The following is a 6,231-nucleotide window of genomic DNA, read 5'->3' on the forward strand; positions in this document are numbered from 1 at the left end:
AACAAAAGAAAACAGGCCATGGGTAAGTGGCCTTGCAAAAGTTTTAGTTCAGGGATGTTAGTATTCTAACAATACAATACTGTAAAAAAGAATGTCTGAGTCCCGTTATCTCCTAAGTTCCTCCTACTTAATTTGGAAACCTAATGTTTCTTTACACCTCTAACCCCACCCTTTTTTTTTTATTATTATTCCTTTAGGTGGTTCGGGTGACGTCTTGGACAGCCAGAAAAGCCAGGCAAGGCACTACAAGACACTGCAAGAGATGTGCCGGTCCAAGAAGCCAAACAAAGCTTCAGTAACCCATTTGCTGAACTTGGAGTTTGAGTCGAGAAGACGCTTTATAACCTCTGACACTATAAAGGAGCAAGACCGACCCAGCAAGATTCTGGAGGCATATTCTTGTTTCAAAGACTTGGATCATGTAAGTTAATCCCCTCGTAACCAGTCCTGACCTTTTTGTAGCTTTCAGTACACGATTTGGGGCCATTAGGGGCCTTTAACCATTAGGTCTTAATTGAAGAGACATCAGTCATCAACGTGTTGGACCAGGACTGGCAATGGAAATTATTTACACCTGTTTTTGAATGTCTTTCAGGTCCTAGATGAATTGCAAAGGATAATACAGCCAAACAATGCCCACTATGTCTCGGAGATGAGGAATAGATGGGACGACTTCTATTCAAAGGTCCAATTTTATGGGGTGATGAAAAAAGCGATGAAACCCCCTAAAACGTTGGATGGAGGTGAGGTCGCTGTATACCTTGATTTGTCCAAGTTTATATTTTGAGATCTCATGATGAGTGGTTACTCATACTGCCTTGTGTTGTGCTTTCTTTCAAAATAGTGGATGCCACTGCTGTGTTCAGAGCCCTGCCACTGCTCTTCCCATCCAGCACTATGCCACCTAAGAAGCTGGGTGCATGCAGCGAGGCTGTTTTCCATGTCCTTACGGTGAGACTTAAAGTATTTAATTTTTCAGTTGTTGTTCTATTTTGTGGTAAGCCTCTGTCATTTATACAAAAAAGGTAGTGTTGTCAGTCACCTAATTGTTGTGTTTTTTGGAAGTATCCCAGTCCAGGACAACGTTTTTGTTACTTGTGATTTCCTAAACTTCCACTCTTGTCATCTAGGCCTGTCCTGTCCAGTTGTGCTCGTCTATGAGGATAACTGCATGATCGCCATTGGAAACACACCAGTGACCACTTTTGACAGGAAGAAGTTACATGAAGGCCTGCTCTACCTCTTGGGATATTACTATTGCCTGCACCTCACTTATCCAAAGTGCATTTCCACCCTGCTCTCAGTATTGCAAACTGAGGTTCTCCAGGACTCCCTCCATGACCGAGATTTAACTGCTTCCTACAAAAAAGCCATTGCCGAGTGGAAGTCCTTCATTGAGTGATTGACAAAATAACAAAAAAAATCAGTGTGGAATGGAAGTGTTTTTTTGTTGTTGTTGATTTATTTATACAACTGTTCTGCTGCTTGAATAGCTGCATATTTTCAAATTATTTGGTCTGTGAAGTCTTGTTCTTGTAAAAAAAATCTCTTAATAAAGAAAGAAATGCTAAAAACAAGATGCTTCTGGTGCCTTGATTTGAGACAAATGAACTTATTTTTATCGTGCTGTTTTAAGATATTGTGTCTTGTTTTAAACTTTTTTGGCTAGTTATTAATATAACTTCAAGGTATTAATTCTTAAAGTCAGCTCAATTAAGAGAATAAAATGCTTATTTTAAGAGTCTTTTTGCTAGTTATTAATCTTATTTCAAGATATAAATTCTAATAGTCAGCTCATTTAGAGACTAAATTTCTCATTTTAAGTTACTCTGTCTTAAATAAATATGATTGCATTGCTTGTAGTAAGCTCAGTTTGCTCAAATTCTAGCCTTTTTGTCTAGTTTTAAGGCGCATTATGATTTTCCAGTGGCTAGACTTTTTTGCTAGTTTTAAGAATTCTAACCTAGTATATTTTGCTTACCCCATTGGCCCCATTTTTTTGCTCAATACAAGATATTTTGGCTAGATTTAGGAATATTAGGCTTATTTCTAGGAGGGCCTTTTTTGCAGTGTGGCACTCATATAAGATTAGAGCGGTCGTTAACCATAGAGACTACCCACTTCGGTGTACAGTTTTTAGGTTTGGGGTGATTTTTCAGTTCAGCTGAGGTGGGTAGAGGAAGATATGGGAGGAACTATGGGATGTAGACCGTTAACAGCGGAGTGAATCTAATCGACACCAACCTACATAGGACCAGTCAGCATCTGACAGGGTCCACAACTGTTATCAGATGGTTGGTCGGGGGTTCTGTAGAGAGCCTATATTCCCGGGAGACAGTTATGAAGATGATGCAGTGGATCTGTACCAGATTAGTATCATTGATAATAGAAAATCCTCTCTTATCAAGTGTAATCAAGTGCAGAATTGCAATTAGCATGTTCTGTAAAAATGTACAAATTCACAATATTGATCATCAAAAAAAATATTAGTTTATTTTTGGTCATTTTTTCTGTGCTGGGGGTAAGGGCTCATTTTACTCTTCTTTGGGAAGGCCAGTGGAGCAGGTCAGGATCCTCCCTAGACGCCTGAAGAATGCTCGAACTTGTCCCTTCTTCTTCTTCTTCTTCTTTAGGAGAATTCCATCTCCAGGATCTGAAAAAATAGAATAAAACATATTTAGTTTATTGATCTTAGTTCATCCATCCATCAAGTAACTGTTTTGTAACAGAGATGTAACATGTCAAAAGTGTGTCTTTTGAATTAAGACTAATTCATTAATTCATTAATTAATTTAATCAGCACCAAGTACTTACCACTGCTGCTCTCAGCTGCCTCTCTGCTGCATTCTGCAGCTTCTCCGCAGCATTTCTGTGACTCTCTGCAACATTCAGATGCCTTTCCATCCATCCAAGTAACTGTTTTGACACAGAGATGCAACATGTCAAAAGTGTGTCTTGAATTAAGACTCAATTCTTAATTTAATCAGCACACAAGTACGTACCACTGCTGCTCTCAGCTGCCTCTCTGCTGCATTTTGCAGGTTCTCCGCAGCATGTCTGTGACTCTCTCCTGCAATCCGCAGGTTCTCCGCAGCATTCCGCCGCCTCGCTCCTGCATTCCGCAGGTTCTCCGCGGCATTCCGCTGCCACACTCCTGCAATCCGCAGGTTCTCCGCGGCATTCCGCCGCCCCGCTTCTGCATTCCGCAGGTTCTCCGCGGCATTCCGCCGCCTCGCTCCTGCAATCCGCAGGTTCTCCGCGGCATCCCCCCGCCCCGCTCCTGCAATCCGCAGGTTCTCCGCGGCATTCCGCCGCCTCGCTCCTGCATTCCGCCGCCTCGCTCCTGCAATCCGCAGGTTCTCCGCGGCATCCCGCCGCCCCGCTCCTGCAATCCACAGGTTCTCTGCGGCATCCCGCCGCCCCGCTCCTGCAATCCGCAGGTTCTCCGCGGCATTCCGCCGCCTCGCTGCTGCAATCCGCAGGTTCTTTGCAGCATTCCGCCGCCTCGCTGCTGCAATCCGCAGGTTCTCCGCGGCATTCCGCCGCCTCGCTCCTGCATTCCGCCGCCTCGCTCCTGCAATCCGCAGGTTCTCCGCGGCATTCCGCCGCCTCGCTCCTGCAATCCGCAGGTTCTTTGCAGCATTCCGCCGCCTCGCTACTGCAATCCGCAGGTTCTCCGCGGCATTCCACCGCCTCGCTCCTGCATTCCGCCGCCTCGCTCCTGCAATCCGCAGGTTCTCCGCGGCATTCCGCCGCCGGCGTTCCGCCGCCTTCTCCGCGGCATTCTGTCGCCTCGTCCTGCAATCCGCAGGTTCTCCGCGGCATCCCGCCGCCCCGCTCCTGCAATCCGCAGGTTCTCCGCGGCATTCCGCCGCCTCGCTCCTGCATTCCGCCGCCTCGCTCCTGCAATCCGCAGGTTCTCCGCGGCATTCCGCCGCCTCGCTCCTGCATTCCGCCGCCTCGCTCCTGCAATCCGCAGGTTCTCCGCGCCATTCCGCCGCCTCGCTCCTGCATTCCGCCGCCACGCTCCTGCAATCCGCAGGTTCTCCGCGGCATTCCGCTGTCGGCATTCCGCCGCCTTCTCCGCGGCATTCCGCCGCCTCACTCCTGCATTCCGCCGCCTGGCTCCTGCAATCCGCAGGTTCTCCGCAGCATTCCGCCGCCTCGCATTCCACCGCTGGCATTCCGTCGCCTTCTCCGCGGCATTCTGTCGCCTCGCTCCTGCAATCCGCAGGTTCTCCGCGGCATTCCGCTGCCTCACATCCTGCCGCCGGCATTCCGCCGCCTTCTCCGCAGCATTCTGTCGCATTGCTCCTGCAATCCGCAGGTTCTCCGCGGCATTCCACCGCCGGCATTCCGCCGCCTTCTCCGCGGCATTCCGCCGCCTCGCTCCTGCAATCCGCAGGTTCTCTGCGGCATTCCACTGCCTCGCTCCTGCATTCCGCAGGTTCTCCGCGGCATTCCTGTGCCTGTCTCTCTCCCTCTCCATCCATCAAAGTAGCTATTTTGACACAGAGATCAAATATGTTGAAAGTGTGTCTGTTGAATAAGCCTATTTTCTCATCATGATATATCAGACACTACAAAATGTACTGTCCCCAAGTACTCACCACCAGTGCATTCATCTGCCACGATGCAGCATTCTGCTCCCTCACCACAGCATTCAGCTGCCTCAGTGCTGCTCACAAGTGTGATCGGCTCAGCAGGCTGTAAACAAAGATAATAAAACAGTATAAGAGTTGGCAAAACTATTGAATTTCACCTTCATAATGTAAATCGACGTGATCCCTTTTCCTTACAAGAACTGTCAGAATATTAATTCCAACAATCACTTAGCCATCAGCCAATTAGCTGTTCCACCAGTGAGTTCAAGTTTAAGTGATAACCACATAGCAGTCAATACAGTCTGAAAGCATATAACAAAATATATTGGACTAGAATTAAACAAAATCAAGCAGAGCATTTCAGATGGCTTTTATATCTTACCACAGTGGCCAGGAGTGGTCCAGTAGTATTGTTAAGGCCCACACATGTCTTAGTTAGCTGAAGCCCCACCAGACACTTGAGGTAGGTCTCCACACCTCCATGAGCTATTGCTACCCGGAGGCCAGAGCCTGTAATCTGCTCCATCTCAGTCAGGATGTTCTGGACGAGCATGCAGACTTGAGAATGGTCGATAAGTCCATGACTGACCTCCTCTACTGCCTCAATCCAGGGGAAGGAGCAGAGAATGTTGGTTACCTCGACCCTTGGACCTCGGCGGACAATGGTCTCCTTGACAATCTGTACTACCACCCTGTACAGACCCTCAAGGTGGTCAGGGACGAGGTGGGAGGAGGCCATCTTCTTTTTAAATGCCATCTCACTGATTGCGTCCCGGACCACCGCCCTGGCATCGAAGGGGGCGCCATCAAAGCCGAGGAGGCTGAAGTTGTTTGATGCCTCCTCAAACTTCATAAATACGGCCCGCACCATGTCCCGTGACACATCCTTACTTAATGCAGTGAGACGTGCCACGGGGACATCACCAAATTGCCTCAAGTACTTTGACGCAGCTTGGGCTACCAGGCCATAGATGTCCTTGACGGCAGCACGTTTTCTGGCCTCCGCCTTGGCCCTATCTGACTGCCTGTTTGGCATTGGCCCTGGTCCGTCCTCTAGTAGGTGCTTCAGTGATATCCTCACCACCTCTGGGATGAGGTCATCTCTGGCAGAGCCGAGATCTAACTAACCCTTTTCTAAAAAAAGCTGCAGTCCCTCAGTGGTTATCTTCATAGGAGAGGGAGAGAGAGAGAGAGGGGGGAGGGAGTGAGAGAGAGTTAAATCAACTCAACCAAGGCCTTTCTGGTGTTCATATAGAACACAACAGGATGTTGTCATACATACTGTTGTGTAGAACTGCCTTGAGAGGCGCTGTTCTTTCTGGAGCTCCTTCTCCATCTTGTCTAGACGGAGGAGCCTCCGTGCAGTCCAGGCCTGTAAAACATATGATGTCAGTTTCAACAGTGCTTACTGGTCAAGAATAAACTCACCACCATGTTTGTGATTCTCAGTGAATATAAACAGTATGTTGGCCTACGATGCTATAATCCTTACCACTTCAGCCAGATAAAGCTCCCTTAGCTCTGTGCCCTGACTGAAGTCATGACACCTCCTATGAAAAAAGGAAAACATTTGTCAGTTCTCTCTCTCTCTCAACAAATTGTGCATATATAATTCTAACACATCTAG

The 6,231-nt window shown here is 47.8% G+C and overlaps 1 long non-coding RNA gene across 1 annotated transcript; it reads left to right on the forward strand.

Annotated features, from left to right (window-relative positions):
• The first annotated feature begins 271 nt into the window (after positions 1-271).
• Positions 272-952, forward strand: LOC310823569. The gene is made up of 3 exons (XR_014554951.1): positions 272-421; positions 596-685; positions 845-952. It is a non-coding gene; the product is annotated as an uncharacterized lncRNA (long non-coding RNA).
• Positions 953-6,231: the final 5,279 nt, after the last annotated feature.

This window comes from Argentina silus (assembly GCF_951799395.1).
Source record: "Argentina silus genome assembly, chromosome: Y".
In the NCBI taxonomy this organism is placed as follows: Eukaryota; Metazoa; Chordata; class Actinopteri; order Argentiniformes; family Argentinidae; genus Argentina; species Argentina silus.